The 22,058-nt window shown below is 45.6% G+C and overlaps 1 protein-coding gene across 8 annotated transcripts in view; it reads right to left on the bottom strand.

Annotated features, from left to right (window-relative positions):
• TLN2 (talin 2) overlaps window positions 1-22,058 on the bottom strand; it is a 232,395-nt gene that overhangs the window by 188,642 nt on the left and 21,695 nt on the right. The window contains exon 1 of one of the 8 annotated variants that reach the window (XM_061595995.1): window positions 6,836-7,085. The exons of 6 other annotated variants lie outside the window; for them this stretch is intronic. The gene's annotated coding sequence lies outside the window, so the exon portion shown is untranslated. Of the gene's footprint in view, window positions 1-6,566; window positions 6,815-6,835; window positions 7,086-22,058 lie in introns of those variants that run through there. One more of the 8 variants, XM_061595998.1, reaches the window with a different exon arrangement.

The raw sequence follows: 22,058 nt of genomic DNA, 5'->3' as shown, positions 1-22,058 counted from the left end.
AGTGGCTGCACCACGGCCTTCTAAGGGCAGCAGGCACCACCCCATCACACAATGATGTGTTCACAACACCCTGGACCTAGCTGGCCAACCCATTCTGGCTGGCTTTAACTAGCCAGGAAGAGCAGGGGTCCAGAGGGCACATGGTCACAGGGCCAGGGGCAACTAGGCCCTTGGGCACCAGCCTGCCCCGGGCCCACGGCGACCGCCTGCATGCACCTCCTACCTCTCCTGCTGTGGTGAATACTGGGTGCACTGCACACGCATGCCTACCATCAACCAAGATGGTGGCAGGGGCTTCCCTAAGGGGCGAGTATGCGCACGCAGTGCACTCAGCATTCACCACAACGGGACAGGTAAGTGGAGCACCTGTACGGTTGTATGGGGGGGCATGGCAGGGTCAGGAGCTGCCACTGCCGCAGATTGTGGAATGGGAGTGTTACCTTCCCACCCTAAGGGCCCAAGCTGGCCAGCCCTGCACAGTCAGACACATCACTGTAAGTATCTTGTTCATATCATCCCATAACACTCGGCCAGGCATTGTCCGTGAACTGTCTGGCAAGCCACTTACAATGAGTCCCTGCATGCTCCACGCTCCGTCCCATGAATCCAAGATAGCAAGTCTCCTGCTTGAATCTTTTAAATATCTATGGTAGCTATGCTCCTGACTAGGCCTATCTGAAATGCTGTTTGCACTGCTTCTCTGTCGGGTTCCCCTGCCAGCGAATCCTTGCTTGGGGAAGGGGGTTAACAAGTATGGCGGCCGTGCACCCTGCTTGGCAGAGAACAGCCCACTACTTTGAAGAACTGTCAGAGGACTGTCCTGTATCTGCGGATTGTCCAATCCAAGAGTGGTTTAAAGGTGAGGGACATAGAAAAGGCACAAGGGGAGCCTTGCAGTTGTCCATCAGCACTTATCTGCACCTGGTCAGCACACTGAGTAGGGCACAAGAAGTCACCTGGGGGCTTCCCCTTTAGGGTGGGATGTACTCTCTATTTAAATTATAGTGATATAGCACAGTGGGGAGGAGAGCCTGGCTGGGAGTCCAGAGTCTGTGAGTTCAAATCCCCGCTTGTGTCTCCTGGGTGTCAAGGGCCAGCTAAAGATCACCCCCACAGTGAGTGGCTCAGGGGTGATGTGCCCTGCCACCTGTGCAGCCGTGGGCAAGCTGCACAGTCCCAAGGAGCCCAGTTGCCCCACAGAAGGCAGTTCCGGCCAAGGAAGGGGCTGGCTTGTGCCGCTGTGGCCAGCTGGGGAAGACTAGCCTCAGAGGGAGGCAATGGTAAATCTCTGAATACCATTTACCATGAACACCCTATTCATAGGGTCGCCATAAGTTGGGATCGACTTGAAGGCAGTCCATTTCCATTTTCAATTATTTCTAAATTTGTGTCTATACATATAAACTATCACATGACATTTTTTAAGCAAATCGGTTCCCTCTGTTTTGGCGATTGAGAACTGGTCACTCTAGTTACAAGTGTCTGAACTGGCAGGAAAGGGTCAGCGAGTGGTAGAAGCTTCAGGACACGGAGGAGACTGGACTTTAGGAGCACTAATATTGGATCCTCTAAAAGTCCTAGGAGTGGTTTCAGCGATTCACCTTCAATTCTTGAAAAGCCCAGTTAATTTGGGGGGCTGAGGAGGAAGAGTCTTGTTCATCCTTAGATGCTGAGCACAGCCTTTGGATCTTGTGCCGCAGAAGCTAAAAGCAGCAGACCATCCTTCAGTTTGAACAAGCTCAGCTTCAGAACGCTGGAAGGCACATGAGAGTCACACCATCAGATGGTTTTAAAACTTGCCTAAAGATTCACCTGTGCATCTAAATTGCTAATCTCTTCATCACCCCCTTATAAAGGTAAAGGTGTCCCCGCACTTGTAGTGCGAGTCATTTCCGACTCTTAGGGTGATGTCTTGCGACGTTTACTAGGCAGACCGTATATATGGGGTGGGATTGCCAGTTCCGTCCCTGGCCTTTCTTTACCCCCAAGCGTATGCCGGGTACTCATTTTACCGACCACGGATGGATGGAAGGCTGAGTGGACCTCAACCCCTTTTACCGGAGATTCGACTTCCTCCTTCCGTTGGAATCGAACTCCGGCCGTGAGCAGAGCTTTGGCTGTGTTACCGCTGCATACCACTCTGCGCCACGGAGGGTCTGTCATCTGTATAATTACCCTTTATCAGGGGATTTTTGTATGCTGAAGGGAGTTGTAGTCCAAAATTTCTGGAGGGCGCCAGGCTGGCAAAGGCTGATGTATGTTAATACTTTCATGTTCCTTACTTCACCTGCTCATTTTTAAACACTTAGCCAAGTACTGCTTAATCCCTCATCAAACACTTCAAGTGTTTCAAGACTGCTTTTGTAATAACTATTTCAATTTAACAGCAAATGGACTCCTTTGGAGGATGTTGCCACAAATAAATGTGTGTGCATGGGGTGGGTGGGGGTGGAGTGCTGTTTTGAAGCCATATTTAAAATGGTAGCTAGATGCATTGGACCAGATTTACAGGGAAGGTCAAAAATGGATCTTCTCAAGAGCAGACAGGTTTCCATGCTACAAAATGTGTGTAGCTCCCATTGCAATGTCTATATAAATACATTCACATTCTCCCCCCCCCCCAAGTAATGCCTCTTGGGAGACACACAGTCTGCACCAGCCTTCCAGGCTCCAACTCCCATCAGCCTCAGCCAGCATGGCCAATGGCCAGAGATGATGGGCACTATAGTCTAGCAGTATCTGAAAAGCATCGGGTTAGGGAAGGCAGGTCTACATGACTGCTGTGGCTCAAAAAGAGAGGCACACTCACTACAATTGCCCACATGGTGGGGGCCACATGCACAACCACCATGTCACACACTGGTTCATACAAATCGGCACCATCACCGGTGTCCATTAGGCTGAGAGCCCGCTCAAGGCCTTGCATACTCCCAGGCTGAGCACATGCTTTGCATGCAGAAGGTAATTTCCCAGGCTGGAAAAGACCCCTGCCTGAAACCTGCTGTGGAATGCTGTAGTCAGTCAATATAGAGAATATTCAGCTAGATGGACCAATGGTCCAGATTGCGTCCAACACATCTGTGTTAACCTGTTCTCACATGCCGCATTTGTCTCCACAATTCTCTACAAGTATAATTGCAGCTAGCTGTGTCCCAAGCTATCTGTTCTGCAAGCCCGTCTCTTTCCCATTGTCTGCAGGAGTGTGGAGGTGCAGCAGGGAACATCATCCGTATTTTGCCTTCGGCTCATACGAAAGCAAGGTATGGAAGCTTATCCAGAGCTTATGGTGCGGCAGCCCATTCTGTCCTATGGTGCAGCTCAATTCACATTACTAAGGGAAGCACTGAAATTATGCCTCCTTTGTCTATTCATACTTCGTATGAACACCAGGCCCCCAAACAAAAGTGTAAAACCAGGATGATTAAGCTAAAGCAGCCAACAAGCATAAGTCTCAAGTAAATGGGGCTGTACCATTTGTTCCTGGCCTGTACCAATTGCATTTTGGGGGGGATAAACTCTCTTTATACCAGCCTTCCCCAGCCGGGTGCCCTCCTGTTTTGGACGGCCCAGCCAGCATTTGTAGCTCAAAACATCAGGAGGGCACCACGTTGGGGAAGGCTGGTCTATGCACACAACCCACTAGCTTGTCTGAGAGAAAGATCTAGGTTAGTCTTCTCCCTGACATGCCAAGTTTTGTATGCAATAGGATTTTTTGTTTTCCATCCAGTCTGCCATTTGCTGCATGAAACATCTGGCAACAGCTCCATGTCACACAGGGCTCCTGCCCACCTCTTCTAGCTCGGTGGCCAACCGGAGGCAGAGATACCATTTTCACACTGACATGTCCGCTTTGCTGCATTCTAGTGTTTGTCCACGTTTGGAGGTTTCCCCCCTCACATTTTGGAAGGAGACAAATCTAAAATGTACAAACAGCTGCTTTTCAAAAACGGTGCTTTCCTTGTTCACCAGAAAGGAACCAACTCCTGGCACAAGATGGGTAAACTCTGTCCAAGAGGGCACTGATCACGAGGGACCGGCTCATTCAAGCCAATGGCCTCTCCTGCGAAGTGACGCCTTATGCTGCGGTATGTAGGTAGCCACACTGAATCATCTCCTCTGCAGGCCATATTTACAAGCTAATAGACAACGAGTTTGGTCTCAAGAGGCAGCCTTACTGTAATTTAGTGACTGGAAGGAGGCATTCTCAGTCACTACTGGTTTAACCAGATGCTAACAAGGGGATTGAATTCTCTCAGAAAGAGAGAGGCAAAGCTGTGAGAGCCTGATCCATCATACACTTAGCATCCTTTAGCTATGCTTTTTATTGAGGTGTTGGTGATGATGACCACAAGCTCAGATGGCTTTAAAAGAAGATTAAACCAATTCATGGAGGAGGGCAGGGACAACAAGTGCCTTCTACCAACTTCGGTTGGTGGCCCAGCTACGCCCCTATCTGGACAGGAATAACCTAGCTTCAGTTGTCCATGCTCTGGTAACCTCTAAGCTAGATTACTGCAATGCGCTCTACGTGGTGCTGCCTTTGAAGACGGTTCAGAAGCTGCAGCTTGTGCAATATGCAGCAGCAAGATTGGTAACAGGGACCAGACAGTTCGAACACATAAAACTGATTCTGACCTGCTTGCATTGGCTGCCTGTATGTTTCTGAGCTCGATTCAAGGTGCTGGTTTTAACTTATAAAGCCTTACACGGCTTAGGACCACAATACCTGATGGACCACCTCTCATGACATGAACCCACCCGTACACTATGCTCAACATCTAAGGCCCTCCTCCGGGTGCCTACTCCGAGGGAAGCTCAGAGGATGGCAACAAGGGAGAGGGCCTTTTCAGTGGTGGGCCCCAAATTATGGAATGATCTTCCTGACAAGGTGCGCCTGGTGCCAACTGTGTTATCTTTCCGGCGTCAGGTCAAGACTTTCCTCTTTTCCCAGGCATTTTAGCATGTGTTTTTAAATTGTTTTTAATTTTTTTAAATTGTGTTTTAAATTGTTTTTTGTGTTTTAAAATTTGTATATTTGTTTTTATTGTTTGTAATTGCTGTGAACCGCCCAGAGAGCTTCAGCTATGGGGTGGTATATAAATGTAATAAACAAACAAACAAGTCTATCAATGGCTATTAGTCAAGATAGTTTTATGGAGCCTCCATGTTCATGGGCAATCTACCACTGAGTGCCAGCTGTTGGGACTGATAATAGGAGAGGACTACTGTGCCTTCATACCTTACTTGTGGGCTTTCCAGAGGCATCTGGGTGGCCACTGGAGGACATATACCCATCAATTAGCCATCAGACAAATTAAAGAGGAGCCTTGATTCAGATTCCAGAATAATGAACACCTTATTTTAATCCCTCATTTGCAGTCTTGTGATTTGCCTATGAGATTGCATATACACAGTCTGCAATCATCTCTTCAAGACCCCATTCCTCCTCACAGAGATTGTGTCTGGGCTGTACCACTTCAAACCGCTCACAAAATTGTTTCCCCACCCCCCAATGGAAAAACGTTCCTGCACAAAGACTACAGCATGTTGGGGAGAAAACTAGGTGAGGACATTTCTCTCCATCTAGTTTTTTACATGAAGGAAGCATCTGTGCGTGCATGTAAGAGCATTTCATCCTGTGAGCCCCAGTGGCATAATGGTATATTTTGAAGTGCTCATCATGACGGCACTCAAAGCCACACCCCCAAGAGAGTCCACAGCCATGTCTCCAAAGAGAGCCCAAAATGCAGGCAGCTGCGTTGGCCCCCTATTATACCCACTCCAAAAACCAGCAGTGCAGAGCATAACACCCAATTTGTTACGATCAGCATGTCTTTGCAGTCCTATGCACAGTTACCTGGGAGAAAGTTCCACTGAACTCAGTGGTGCTTTCTTCTGACTGCATAAGTTCAACTTGTGAAACACATCGAGCTTTAACAAAATATCTTCAGCATGTTGAAATGTAACCTTTAGCTTTTAATTAGAAATCTGAACAATTTTGCAAAGAAGTGCTACTATTTAAACTGCTAATGTGAAGAAGGAACCCCATCAAAGAAAAGGAAAGAAGTAACTAGCCACTTAGTTATTTTATGCATTCTCTAACTCTGTCCATGTTAACCTCTCACAAGCAAACTTGAAAGCTTCAGCATCACCTCATTCACTTGCCAAAAGCAAGGTGGCTCCATCAGTTATCCTGGCACTCTAGCTGATGATATCATGGCTTCTGCTCCCCCCCCCCAAAATGTCCCCCTTCCACTACATCACTGGTGAGTCCCCACTTGCAATCTGACACAGTATGGTCCAGACTCCTCCTCAGTGAGAACTAAGCCCAAGCCATTTGAAGGGTACTCCAAATTCACCGCCTGAAGCAGCTGCCCCACCTTGCCTCATGGCAGGGCTCCCTCCGGCTGAAGGCTTCCATTAGTGAGCAAAGTTTCAAGGAATTCCCCCCACTAGCCCCCACCCAAATTTCCCTTGTTGGCTTGCAGGAGCAGCAAGCTGTTCATGAAGCACAGGTTGCTGAGACAGATAGACAGGCAGGCAGGAAGCAGGACACAAATACTGACCTTTTCAAAGTGTCACAAATTGTAGGAAGAGCCAGCACCTTTTAGAGCAGGAAAGAGCAGCAACCGGATAGTTGTTGAGGTATCCATAAAGTGCAAACTGAATCAGAACTCCCTTTGTTGCTGTTGAATGGGCCATTCAGTTCTTGCACTCTCTTTCTTACACACTCACTCACTCAGGACTTAATTGTCTGATTAGCATGCAGCTCCTCAGGTTTTGATCACACAGTATCTCACTGCAGCCATGGCATTTCCAGCCTATTAGCACATACCTCTTATAAGCAGCTCATGAGAGCATCAGGAACTCCTTCCGAAAGGAGGAAAACAACTGAACAGCATCCTAGGCTTATGGGACATCCTTTTAGAAGAATCTCCAGCCTTTCATTCCATCAATTACTTCTGATGCACAATTGCCAACAGCTGACCTTCTCCCCCAGGTCAAGATGTTTTGCCTGCATGATATCAGTCTGGTTCTTCAGGATATTCTATAGTTTTAAGAAAGCTCCACTGGCTGCCCTCTTTCACTTGTAACGTATGATTCTCAGTATTGAGAAGTTCAGATCTGGTGCTGTAAAAGTAACTGCTGTACTATAGTACACAGGCGGGCAGTTCTCAGGTTGCAATGCTATTTATGTCTGTTCAGCCATGCAGGACTAGTTACAGCTAAACGTGCAATCTTGTAGGGAAAAGATGACTGGAACTCCATTAAGACTCCTTACACATAGCAAGTTGCATGTACGCTGCACAAACCATTTTTTCTTAAGAACACATGCTACTGTTTTTGACTTGTAGTTTGACTTCCTTTCTTCTGAAAAAGTGACAAATAAATAATAGTATATGGACTCATAACAGGCTCACTTTTGGTGATATAATAATGTTTCTTAGGGAACAATAAACACATACATACTAGCCAGACCCTTTTATGAACAGCATTCACCAGCAATTGCGGAATAAGCTCATCCATCTTGTGCGGACAGTCTCTTCCTTTACATATAAAGGTCCAGGTGCTTGTGGGGAAGCACAGCTGGCCCCCCATGGCCCTGCCTCCCAATGTCTGTGCATCATCTGAAAAGGAGAATTCTATGCACATAAACCTCTCCGTGTTAAGGTTTCCATACAGTCTGGCTGTGCAGGGTTCCAGACTGCGCCAAAGCCTATATGCACAGGGTTCCTCTCTTCTAGGTGCCACACACAACATTAAGGGCAGGGCTAGTGATGTGCTGCCCCCTTCATGCAGATAAAATGCGTAGGAAGGCTGCTGTCATACTGAAGGTGGCCTAGCGGGAGCTACTCAGGGAAAGTACACAGGAACTAAAAGGAAAAGTCTATTTTAAAAAAAGCCAGCATTGCACTGCAGAACATTCCGTACTGAACTAATAGAAAGGAGGCTGAATATAGGACCAGTCAAGAAATGGAATCTGCCAAGGCTGGTTACAAAAAAGGGGGATCCCCCAGAATAACTTGACTCCAGCTGGAAATAAACTTGCATGGAGACAGCCAGGAATAAACAGGGTCCTGTCTAGCAGGAAAGGCATCATCAGCCCAGTGGAGTGATCCTCATTCTGCATAAAATAGCTGCCAATGGATTCTTGCCATGATCGCGGTTGGATTGCAGAGGAACCCATTTCAATCATTAACCTGTGTTACCTGCCGACCTGATGCGACATGGTCAGTCCCCCTAGTGGGGCTACATATCCTACTTTATTGAGGACAGTCCTCTATCGGAAGAGCTGTCAGGCAAAGTCGGGGTTAAACAGAAGGCACCCAAGTGAGGGAGGGAGGGAGAGTGCACGGGGGGGGGGCTTTGAATGTGCCCAGCTACAGGTAGCGGTACCAGACACATCTGGTCACAGCCTTCCCTTCTGTGGAGAGATGGACTGCTTTTGTATTGAAATTAAGCTAGGCATTTCCAAATTTGCATCTCTGTAAGTTAGCACATGTCAAGGTATATGGCCTCTTAAGCACCAGGAGCATTATACAGGGGTACAGATGAGATTTCTCACTGGAAACTCGGTTCTAAAACCCACTTGCTGCAACCACTCTGGCCTGTTGGGAACCAAGGGCAGGTACAAGCCAGTCAGTATGGTACAGTCAGGCTTATGGAATAACATAAGAGCCTGCTGGATCAGGTCGTTGGCCCATTCAGTCCAGCATCCTGTTCTCACAGTGCCTCCTATCACCAGATGCCCACAGGAAGCCCTCAGCTAGGATCTGAGGTAAAACAGCACTCTCCCCTCCTGCACTTTCCAGCAGCTGGTATTCAGAAGTATACCACCTCCAACTATGAAGGCAGAGCATAGCCATCATGGGTAGCAGCCATTGACAGCCTTATCCTCCATAAATCTGTCTAAAACTCTTTTAAAGCTATCTAAGTTGGTGGCATTCACTGCCTCCTCTGAGAGTGAATTCCATAGTTAACTCTGCGCTGCTTTCTTTTCTCTGTCTGAATCTTCCAGCACACAGCTGCATTGGATGTCAGGAAGTTCTAGTGTTATGAGAGAGGGAGAAAACTTTGCTCTACCCACTTTCTCCATCCCACGCTTCCATGCATAGTTTTAAACACCTCTGTCATGCCACCTGTTGCTCGCCTTTTCTCTAAACTAAAAAGCTCCAAATGCTGCAAGCTTTCCTCGTAGGGGAGTTGCTCCACCTCCTTTTCTAAACATTTTCCAACTCTACACTATCCTTTTTGAGGTGAGGCAACCAGAATTGTACACAGTATTGCAAATGTGGCCATACCATAGATGAGCATAACGGCATTATGACACTGGTAGTTTTATTACAATACCTTTCCTAATGATCCCTTAGGAATCATCAGATTCCTAATTTGCCTTTGTGACATTTGCTGTACCTGGGCTCATTACGCTTGTGTCACTTAAGAACGGAAAAACTACTGAATCAGCCTAAAGATCCATTTCCTCCAATACCTTGTGTCCACTCATGACCAGCTATATGCCTCTGGATCTTCAAACACAAGTCAGGATGGACTTCCACTCCTTTTGGTCACCAGAATATATGTCTGATATGGAGAAGTTTACTGCCTCTGCATATTGGTTGTCATAGCCCAGACTTTGCCAACTTGGTGCCCTACAGATGCTGTTAGACTACAACTCCCTTTCAGTCCCAGCTAGCGTAGAGACTGTCATGGCCACTAGCCATGAACAACCCTCCTTGAACCTGTCTAATCAAATACTACAAAAGTTCCCCTCCAATGTGGCTCTCAGCCTGACACGGCAAGACAACAATGCAAGAGGTGCAAATAAAAACCCATGTTCACTTGCATGCTGGAGAATGCACAGAAAGTCAGTCCCTGGAAATCCCTAACAAGGCCTATCTCCTTCCAGAGTCTACGACTGGCTTCTCCCTCCCCCTCCCCCAACTGCCTTGCACCTCATGGAATGAGCTCATGCACCTCCATGGAGAATTCGGACTGGAAGGGGGCCAGGAGGATTGCCTCAGACATCGGGAGGGCAAAAGTAGACATCCAAAGTTGTACTCCCTTCAAACTATCTTTATTGGGATGACAACAGAGAGGCCTAACAGCCAAGGCCTGTCTGCCAAGGAGGAGGGAAGTGACAGGAAGCTGAAGCTGAACAAACCGAGAGATCTGGATAGAGGATAATGAGAAACCACAGTCGCAAAGACGCCACAAAGATGGACTGAGGCAATTCATATCACCATCAGAAAGGGAGAAACGGGTACTTCATGGTTTCCACCCAAAGATTCCACTCGTTGGATCAAGGAGTAATTTGGGTGGTGAAGTTGCACACAGTCCTACGGCCTGACCAAATCTTCACTTGCCTCTTTCAGCTTATTTTGTTTCCAAAAAGTGATGTCACCCTGGCTTACTCCACTTTAAGACGATCTGTCAGTTTTTAATGCTGTTTGTATTAAACAGTCTGGCATCCTATGAAAACAAAACGTTCCCATGAAGTGAAGATACCAGCTAAAAGCAGATTAAAGGAAAGATTTTTTTTCTGAGCACATAAGGTGCAGTTCGTAATTGGCTTTTCTTTAAAAGGTTTATCTGCATTACATCAGCAAACCAGAAGTTCAGCATAGGATAGTGGGAATTCAAAATTGTAAAAATGCAAGGAAAAGGCGCACGCATGCATGCAGATGCAATAATTGTAGACAAAGATAGGGCTGCCTATTAGACCTATGCTGCAATTGTCCCTCTCCCCACCCCCCTCAGTACCTGTCTTTGGTACATCACAATGAAGAACAATTAAAATGCATGCTTAATTCTCCCACTGAAAGCGGGGGGGGGGTAAATAATGCTCAGCTGGATCACTCCCTTGCCCTCCTTTTCTGACACCCTGTTCACACAATGCATGGCCTTTAAACAGCATGGCACAATTTTTTAAAATATGTTTTTATTTGCTGGTCGGTCTAAGTAGAGTCATTTATCATTATATTCCTTGCAAAAGAATGTCAAATTAACTGCAAAGCTGGAGCATCTTCCCTGGGAGAAGGTTAATTGTGTACACATGCAAAACAAACACTTGCAAATAGTTTGTTGTACATGACATAACAAACAAAGAGTCTCTAAATTAGGTAAGAGGCTCAAGGCCCAAAATATAGCTGGTTATTTGAAATCTATATGAAAGCTTGAATGTTGCATACCTCTCCAGTTCCCACCCACCTCTGCCTCTGGCCAGACCCCCCGCCACAGTTTTCCTTCTCTTTCAAATTGTGCATCTCTTCCCTCTAGCTTTCTCCTTCTCCTCTTGTTCCTGTCAACTACCAACTCCTTTCGTAGGATGGGGATGCCTGGCCCTTGTCTCTTTTCTCCTTACTGCTTCTTCAAGGCTCATCAAAGGACCAAGAGACATGGAACAAGAGACAGGACCTTCTTGATGGTGGCCCTGAAATGTATGGGACTCCCTTCCAATTAGGGTTGCCAGCTCTGGCTGAAGAAATTCCTTGAGTTTTTTTCAAACTGAGATCAAATTTCTATATGTTGATTTACCTATATAAATTCAAGGACCCAATTTCAGCTCTCTACTGTTTAAACCCAAAATTGGAAAACCAGACCTTTAGAGGCCAGACAGCAGAACCCCTTTTTAAATTTTGTTTATTTTATATTCTTTTTGTTCTTTTTGTGTTTTCTTCTCTCAATGTACTCTGCATGTTATTTTGTTGTCATTCTGTAAAAAAATACGAACAACCTTTAAAATAAGTATATTTAAAAACACCAGTAAACCCAGGGGAGTCTCCAAAGACAACCACTAGCAGAGGCCTTTTCTGTCACCTTCTTAAGCTTGTTCTATCCTCCCTCTCTTGCAGCTAGATGGCCAACACGACACCTTCATACTAAAAACACTTGAAATATAATGTGATGTTTTTATCTTGGAGCTCTTTTTTAAGCAATCTAGAAACTCTGCACAGGTCGTATTAATGTTCAGTTTTACCTGCAGCTTTCACAATGCAATCACTCAGCCTGTTTCTGCCATTGGTCCACAGTTGCGTTATTAAACTGAAAACTCTCTCACAGGAGGCATTAGACACAGGAATGGAAAGTGCAAAAGAGACCCAATTTCTTCACTGAGCTGTCACTACCCTCTGGTATTTGTGTGGAAACCTTCACCCATCTCTGATCTATGTTCTGATCGTTGGAGACATTCTCTTCCCTTATGTGTTGTAAAACACAGTAGTCATCTATTATACAGCTTATCAATGTCAATCTCCGTGTGGAGTGCTGTAGCAAGAGTCTGTAAAAGTCAATGCACTGTGTCAATATCGTATAGGCTTCCTCTCTGAGTTTTCTGTTGTCAGCTGGAGACACATTGTCCAAAATGACCTGGGCTGATCTTCCATAGAATTAGTCCTTTCTTCTTCTTTTCAGTTTTGAATGGAGGCCTTCCTATCACACCATAGGGTTCTGTAGAACTGACATTGTTACATTTCAGTTTCTTCACAGCATCTTGAAATATTACTATCAGATTGTGCAAAAGGTAAACATATCGAAGAGGGAGAGATCTGTGTTCTTCCTTACCGAAAGCTTCTTCCCCTTCTGAAAAAAATGATGGACTCAACGCAGGCCAACATTGTGGTATGTGTTCAACAGTGGGTAAAAATGACAGCCATCTTGTTGATACATGCCAAAACGTATCTTTGTATTCAACTTCTACAAACTCAAAAAAAGGACAAAAGAGACTCTGCTTTCTTGGCTGAGAAGTTAACTCACTGTCTACCTTCAGGATAAGTGTTTCTACATCAAAACTCAAAGCCTTCATTCCATGTTTGAGGCAATTGTGGATTGTATGATATTTGCATCCTACTCGTATCAGCTGGTCATTAAACTGTTTTAATTTCTGATACCCTGCCTTGTGTTTTCCAAAAATCACAGAGGCACATAAGAAGACACACTGTTAATGGTGAGACCATTCTTCTGTAGAATACTGGAGATCCATGTTGCAACTGCCTCACTTGTCTCAACATCAAGCAAGCCATACTTAATTCCAAGACAGATGTGACAGGCCACTTTGAGACCACAGTGGTGCCCTGTCACATCTCCAGTAATGGGCTCAAGAAATTCTTTGAGACTGAGGTCAATTCCTGGACTCCAGGCCAAACCTGAAGCTTTTCTTTAAAAAGGTTTTGAAGCTTTTTGTTTTAATATGTTTTTAAGGATGTTTTTGTTTTAATATATTTTAAAGTCTGTTTTTATGATGGTTTAAAGTTTTTTTAGTGCTTTTGTTTGCCACCCTGGGCTCTTACTGGGAGGAAGGGCAGGATATACAACAACAAAAACATAATACTTCCCATGGACTTCTGCCTTGACCCTTCAATCTAGCATTTAGGTGGGCCCTGAAGACCTTCCTCTACATGGCTGCCTTTAAAAGATACCTAAATAGATTGTCTCTCCAGAAAAGCTTCTCATATTATGAGCATCTCTTCTGCTGAAGCTGTTTCTCCCTTGTCTTTCACTCCTTTCTACACTGTTCAGTGAGGCCGTAGTTCTAAAAGAAATGGCTTAGTATACTTTCGGTATTTAAAGAAAACCCAAACAATGGAGCTAACAGCAGCCAGAAACTCTCACTTGCCTGTTTCGCCCATCTGTGACATAAGGGCATTTTGCCCAATCTTCACCACCACAAGATTCCTCAAAGCCTTACAAATACAGATAAGCCAAAACAGGTGCTCCTGCCCCTTCCCACCCCAATAAGTGGGCCCAGGTCCAAACTATACTGTATCTGTGCCTTTAAAAGCAGGGTCTTTCCTTGCCTTTGGATGCCAGCTGCCAACACAGGTGTCTAATGTGGAGGGTAGGGGGAATGTAAGGCTTTGCTCCCTGCTGTGATCCTGATTATTATCAGGGGCAGGGGACTGTACCACCAATTTGCAAAGGGAAAAGCCTTCCATTCACTTTAATGGATGCTCCTTTTCCCTATACAAACCGTTGTGCAGGGGCCTGATCTGAGGCAGGGGCCTGGTGAGACAAAGGGTTAAGACCTTCTACTCCCCCATACTGGGTCCCAATTTGGATCAGCCCCCTCCTCACCGCACTGGCAATTTGTATAAAAAGCCCCCTACATTTAAGGACAGACATAGAATCATAGAATAGTAGAGTTGGAAGGGGCCTACAAGGCCATCGAGTCCAACCCCCTGCTCAATGCAGGAATCCAAATCAAAGCATTCCTGACAGATGGCTGTCCAGCTGCCTCTTGAATGCCTCCAGTGTCGGAGAGCCCACCACCTCCCTAGGTAATCTTGAAGGACCCAGCAGCATTAACGCCAAGGGGCCAAACAGAGGTCACCTAGTACTACTTTCTGGTATCACTTCTACAAATAGGAGAACTACAGCAACAAGGTGCATCCAACTCCTGATTCATTGAGCTGATCCATAAAGATACCATGGTCAATGGTACTAAAAGCAACTGAAGGGAATGATAGGGTTGCACTTCTCATCTCTCTCTCTTCTGAGAAAAGTAATCAATTAGAGTGATCAAGGTTGTTTTGGTCCCCAACCCTGGCCTGCTGTGAGAATTAAATGGGTCTACAAGCTGTTGGATGCCAACTCTCATCAGCCCCAACCAGTATGGCCAATAGTCATGGATGATGGGAGCTGCGGAAACAGCAGCTGGAGAGCCACAGGTGCCGCATCCCTGATTTAAAATGCCACAGAATGAACTGGGAACTGGAGGGGGAAGTCATAGCTAATGTGCAAGGGTGTCCTTTCTGGGCAATATGTTGCTGGGCCAGGTTCAAGGTATTAATTTTCAAGGCCCTTCGCAACTTGACTCCAGGAAGTCTTAAGGACCGCCCAATCCCTTCTATCCCAGCTTAGTCACTGAGATCTTGGGGGTGGGCCAGTCTCTTTTGGTGGTCCCCCATAGCTCAGATGCCCAGCTCGTAACAACTAGAAGCCGTGCATTCGGCATTGTGACCAAGCCTGTTGAACTCCCTTCCAAGTGAGAATAGGCAGGTGCCTTTCAGGTGTTTGACAAAGACTTTCTTATTCCAACAGGCATTTTAAGGTAGTGCTCAGTTTTATGGTGAGTTTTTATTGTTTTATTCTTTGTATACTTTAATTTTATGTACACTGCTTACAAATGCTAAACAGTATATAAATGCCTTAAATGGAACAAATAAATATCCTCTAATTTGGCCTCCAGACCAAATATTACAGCAGGTGTGGGGAACCTGTGGGGGCTGTCAGATGTCACTGGACTCCCATCAGCCCAGCCAGCCCAGCCAACAATCAGTGATGATTATGGGAGCTGTAGTCTAGCCATAACTGGAGATGGTGGGAGTTACAGCCCAGCAATAATTTCTTTCCCCTCCCTGCATTACAAGTTACACTACAACCTGCCCCAGAGAAAACAAGCAAGAAACCTCCTCCCTCTCCCCCACGTGCAAGCTTTTTCGAAGTCATCTCTGCTTGCACCCAGACGGAAGTGGAGCGGAATATCTCCAGGAAGGATCAGCATCAGCCTGGCAAGCTGCCATGCCTAGAAGCTCAGGAACTCTACACAGACAGACTATTGTTGACTCAGTGGGCTACGGCAAAGATCTTTATTGTCATTCTAACAGCAGCCCAAGTGCAGCTTTCCAGAATCCCAACAATGTGAACTTTCTTTCCTGCTTCCCTAATTCCAGATGGACCTACAGAGCCAGGCATTCAAAATGGCTTTGTGCATTGTATGCCTTTAAAAAGTAATTAAAAAAACGCAAGAAAAGCATTTCCAATACATGTTGTCTTGAGATTGCAACTAAGTAGGGTGGTGGTGGGAAAACCCAGCATATCACCACTTTTAAGTCCCTGTAAGACAAGGCCAGACCGGTAAACAGCAGCAGGATAAATCCAAAGTCACCCAATCAACACGGCCTGGAAATCTGTGTAGACCAAACTTCCCCAACCTGGTGCCCTCTGGATGCTGTTATACTACAACTTCCATCGTTACTGGCCATGGGGACTCCTGCAACTGATCACTGTTGACTCCAGCACCGCGTAAAGGGCACCGGGTTGGGGACAGCTGGTATAGAAAGTGCCAGGTTCAGGGTTGTGTGCGGTGATGAGCAGAATTTCATTTGGCCTGCATTTTTAAGGGAACTGACCTAAATTCGCACCTCCCAGACTAATACATGGATCGCAATGTCATCATCCTTCAGATTTTGCACTTCTCCAGATTTTGCAATACAGTTGTCTGCTCAAAAACAAATTGTGTTACAAATGTATATATTAGGGTAAAATATGATTAGAAATGCACGCATAAAATGTGCATTTAAAATAACATATATGTTTAAATTTTTGTATGGGCTTTTTATTACTGTATCAGTGAAAACAATAATCAGAAAATAAACAGAATAGAAATAGTATTTGTAAACATAAATATATATGAATACATGAGATTATATAAAGTAATAACACCGTAAGGTTACCATTTGTTACTTGCCATAAACAAAGATACTCTATCTAATAATTGAGACTTACTGCCATTTTTATCACAAAATTCCTAAGAAATGGTATGATTTGACATGGTCTTGTGTGTTTTATCATTGCAATACATACTGAAATGACTCCACTTTTTGATATATTTATCATCGTTGTGCTCGTACTCTTGTTCTAATTAGATCTGTCAACTTTATTATATATACAGTATCCCAGTTCTTAGCTAACCATTCGTCTAAAGTTGGAGCATTAGATTTTCCCCAGTTTTTACTAATAGCTATCAATAAATGAATTTTAATATGGGCTTCTTTAAAAAATGTACAGATTAATACAGAAACGGGGCAGAACAGAGATCTGAATAAGCACATGCAAAACTGACACTGGCCAGACATAAGACTCATCCATCCATCAGTAGTTATTTCCTGCACCAATTCTGCTTAGGACTTGGGAGATGAAATAAGATGTAATATACAAGCTAAAGTGTTTGGTTATTTTAGATAGCACCCCATTTAAGTTTTTGCCCTAGATCTTCCAGGTAATGGCAGAGTTGAACATTATTCTAAGTCATAGTTAATTGTTTACTGTGACTGTGGAGATTGCTCCTGCCTCACTCCTCCACTTGTGTGAGCAACAAGCCATGATCTTTCGGTCAGCATTATGTTTGAACCAAGGATCGTTTTGTGCTAGGGGAGGAATAAGTGGGAACAATGTCAGCATCCATGGTAAATCATTAATGGGTGCCTTAGATTATTATTAGAGCCAGTGTGGTGTAGTGGTTAAGGTGTTGGACTACGACCTGGGAGACCAGGGTTCAAATCCCCACACAGCCATGAAGCTCACTGGGTGACCTTGGGCCAGTCGCTGCCTCTCAGCCTCATGAAAACCCAATTCATAGGGTCGCCATAAGTCGGAATCGACTTGAAGGCAGTACATTTACATTTTTTAGATTATTATTATGGGTGTTTTGTTGAACCAAGAAAGCACCTGCTTTGGAGCCATGTCTGGGAGTTAATCCCACTTTCCTGGCTAGTTCAGGGTCTCCACAGTCAACTGTTTCTGACATGGGAGGCCTAGGCGTGGCTCCATAAAACCACCAAACTTAACCTCACTCACTCACCATTCAATGGCTATATTGCTGCAACTGACGAAGCTTAAGTTCTTAATGCTGGATTTTGAATCCAACTCGATGTCCACAAAGACCGATTGCTCAATCCACCTCATCTGAAAATAAAATGAGACCTGAACCTTGTAGAGGGAGGTCAGAAGGCAAGAATGAGCGAGTGTTCAGACTTTGGGACCTGTGGATGTATGCCCCCTTTATCTCCTCCTAATATATGCAGTTCATCTCTCCTACACACAAAGATGTCTTCAGACTCCAAGGATAGTTTTTTAAAAATGAAAACCAGTTGTTCAGAAAAAAAAAACCCAAGAAGCGAAGTCATTTTGTTCTGAAATCATAGTTAACTGTGACTGCCTACAAACTCTGGGGACGATGTTGTCCACCCAAGTCTTTAACAGCGCGCCCAGTCATCTCCCCTCCACCCCAGGAATTGCTAATGCTCAGAATTCCTCCACCAAGCTTTCAAAGTACAGTAGGGCCCCATTTTACGGCGCTTTGCTAATGCGGCGGTCTCAGTTAGATGTAATTAGACTAAAGCCCCACTCATATGGCGCTTGTTCCACTTTTACGGTGGTCTTCGGGCGTCGCACACCATTCTATTCAATGAGTTCTGCTTTTCAGCGGGGGTCCGGAACGTAACCAGCTGTGAGGCCCTACTGTAGCTACGCAGCGCCCACCACCAAGAGCCAAATATCCGCCTTCATTCTTCTTTGCCACCCTAACTTACCATTTCCTAAACTTCCAATAACTGTGGCACGCTTTTCTTTTTCTTTAACATGAATTAAAATTGGAGGCCCAGGACACCACAGCCAACTAGAACCATCACCACCACCACCACCTAGCTTGGGGGAGTGAAGGGATGGCAAAGGCCATTATTAGCTCCCTGTTTACAGAACTCCCCCCTGAATGAGATACAACAATCTTTTCCATTGGTTAGATTTAGGTGACAGGTGAAAACATGGGGTTGTCTTCAACTAACTTTTATACAGAGTAGACCCATTGAAGTTAATGGACTAAAGTTTGTCATGGCACGAAGTCAATGGGTCTACCATGAGTAAAAGTTAGTTGAGCAGGCCTTTGAATTTGTTGGTGTCAATGCTGGCTGGAGTTGAAGCTTACAGAGCAACCCAAGTGCAGGGGAGCAGCGGGAGGGGGGCTGGCAGGACCCTCCTCCTGCTCGGGAGCTGTCGGCCCAGCTGAATGCCGGCTCTGTTGGGAAGCGCTGACTCCCACGAATCGGCTTCCCAAGGAGAAAGTGCTTTCTGTAGAGGCTCATTACAATTTTTTACAGCTTCCAGGTGGAGCGGGATCCAGGAGAGGGCTCTGAACAACAAGGAAGATCTTGCGTAAGTCCTCCCCTGCGGCTCCTCCCCCGCCATGCCCCCAGAGCGCCCCGTTTTCAGGGCTTCCACTGGCCCTCCATCTGCCAGGCTGGCCATCCCTGGTGGATACCTGGCGGTGCTGGCAGGCTCCTGGAGGTGCCATGGCTCAGCTGTGGCAGAGGCCGGCAGAGCCCGGTGCCGCCAGCGATCCACAGCATCTCACTCACCCCAGCCTGGTGGAAAGGTAAGTTGGACTGTGCCCTTAGCACTGCTTTTCCATAATGAATTGTCCTGCCCGAAGTTGAGGGATTCAGACTCAAACTCGGCTGTGGCTTTTTCTCTTTTTATGAAAGTCATAGATGGTCCCAGGCTATGGTCTGAAGGCACATGAGGCCAGCTAAGCAGGGTCAGGTCTGGTCAGTGCCTGGGTGGGAGACCGCCTGGGAACCACATGTAAGCCACCTTGGGTTTCTATCAAGAAAACAAAGGCGAGATACAAATGTAACAAATAAATAATAAACAATAGATACATCCGAAGCAGTTGGCCTCATTAACCAAACTACTCTTTCTAGGAACTCAGCCCTGCACTAGCTCTAACTAAGCATGACCTCATGACTCCAAAATGCTGACTCAGCAACTGGGTTCCCCCCTGAGTCCACCTTAGTAGGCTTGGATCACTCTTGCAAACAAAGACTCTGCCTCAGCTCCGACTGTTGAACTTCCTGCCTCAAGCACCTCTGAGCATGGGGCAAAGGTGGCTTGATCTCAACTTCCCTCTCTGATTGGGTGTGTGTGTGCTAACAGTCAGTTTGGGGTGGGAAGCTGGGCAGCTCTCGGCTGGGAAACATCTGATGTGCAAGACTGAATCTCTGGCATGGGCAGCATATTCAGTTGGAGAGTGTCAGAAGGGCCAGGTGGTGCTTCCACAGGGGGTTCCGGAGCTGAGGGGCTCAGCTGTTCAAGACGGGATGGGGTGTCCTGAGAGTCCACCCCACTGTCTGCCCCCTCCCCGGGTTCCCAGTCCAAGTCCTCATCCTCTGTTTTGCCCTCGTCTATCCACCCCCTCCCTGCTTGGCTCACAACATGAATGCATGATGTTAGTTGGCTATTTTATATTTCATATTTCTCTTTATTTATTTATTTATTATTTGATTTATATCCCGCCCTTCCTTCCAGCAGGAGCCCAGTATACTCTTTATACTGTATAGTGTTCTGTAAGCTGCCAGACGCTCTGATCTGGAGAAACAGAGCGGTATAAAAACTCTGAAGCAAATGAATGAATGAATAACCGTCAGCACTGCAATACACTAATACAACCCCAAAGGTTTCTTTTGAAAATGCACAGCAGTTAGACCTCCTGAGTTGGATCAGGGCAGCAATCCTCAGAGAGTTGAGTTTGTATGTTTTTAAATCTCTTCTCCCCTACTGTTAACAGTAGAGACTGTGACGCAAGGTGGGTGAGTGGGTGGGTAAGACAGGTTATCTGCATCCTTCCCATCTTTGTCCCTCCTAACTTCCCAGCTAGAGCCAACAACAACTTCGGGGGCATTTCAATGGGGGAAAGGGATTACATTTACCCCACCAACAGTGCCACTGCTACAGCCAAATCTGGAGCTCAGGGAAGGAGAAAGACAGGGAACGTTCTCATCATGGAACTTCCTTGGAGAATCACTGTCAGTCAGCATGGACAATACTGAGCAAAATGGACCAAGGGTCAACAACTACCTATGTTCCCTATTTCCAGCTAGTCTGAGGACAAATATGTGCCTTCTGAAAAAACAGGGAAGAAATAAACCAAAGCAAAACGTCTTGAGAGTATGTGGGTGTGCAAGAGAGAGAGAGAGACAGGCTGTGTTACCACAGCTTACTGTGAACATACAGATCACTCCCACCTCACTCATCCCCACAATCAGCAAACCACAGTCTTTGGCACAGAGCTACATCTGACCCAGGCATCACGGTTTGTCTTGCTCAAACTACAGTTGGTAAGCCATGAACAAACATTGGCTCCAGATCATGGTTTGTTTGGAGCAAAACAAACCACAATCCCTGGTTCAGGCATAATGCTACGCCAAGGATCATACTCATGAACAGGGAGGAGCGAGGTGGTGGCAGGGGGGGAGTGCGCATTCCAAGTGGGCTATCCACCACAGGTTATTGTAATGTGTGGATGCAACTGCTGTTTGGTGGAGAGGGTGGTTATTGTTTTGCTTTTTGCACTCACCGAATTTGATATTTAGCATAAGAATCCAGATCGCTTAAATCTACCACATTAACACATTCACCCTGTATTTTGCATTGAATGAGGATAAATCAGTACTTATTTATAGAATGTTCAAAACAATGCACCCTGTATTATATCAATTGTCCTTACAACAGCCTTTTAAAGGGCAGGACTGTGTCATGGTTCCTGCACTGCAGACAAGGTTGAAAAGGAAGAGCTCAAAATTAACTAGGATTGTCATCTGACCAGTTTTGATGCTTTGGAGCCATTTGTGCTGTCACTCCCTTCAGTCTTTGAGATGCACACCTTAGCTGAATATATATTTTGCAATGGACTCTGTACCACCAGGAGCTGTCAAAAGCAATGTACAGTCTATATGCTCATGACATATTCCCAAATGACACCTGCTTAGCCAGAAGGCTTCACCCTTCCTAACCAGGTGCCAGAATTCTTGGTTTCAAGATTCAGTCGCTCCACTGTTAACAACTTGGCATTTTAAGAAGCACCATTATATTTAATTGTTCTTTCTAGCAAGTCTTTTTCAGAATGCATGACATTTTCATCATAACAGCTGCATTAAGGGCACTGCAGTTGGGAAATAATATGCTTCTTATGTAAGTACCACTCATCCTTTCGGGAATTTCGTTCATTAGCCCTGCACGAACAGTTAGGGAGAATTTCTTCCTCCCCACTTCCTCTCTTTCTATTAATAAAAGAAAGAATAAAGTCAGCAAACTGAACTGTAAAATTAGAGATTTTATTTGAACTGCAGGATTTATTTGATGGAAAACTTGCAGAAAGCTAAAACAGAAGCGACTAACCTGTGGCTCTCCAAGTGTTGTTGAACTCCAACTCCCAAATCCCTGACCACTGGCTATGTGGTTGGAGCTAATGGGAATTGCCGTCCATAACATCTGGAGATCCACGGCTT

The sequence above is a fragment of the Rhineura floridana genome, chromosome 14 (genome assembly GCF_030035675.1).
Source record: "Rhineura floridana isolate rRhiFlo1 chromosome 14, rRhiFlo1.hap2, whole genome shotgun sequence".
In the NCBI taxonomy this organism is placed as follows: Eukaryota; Metazoa; Chordata; class Lepidosauria; order Squamata; family Rhineuridae; genus Rhineura; species Rhineura floridana.
Note: the sequence above shows the minus strand (reverse complement) of the source record. Positions and strands in the feature narration are given on the sequence as shown.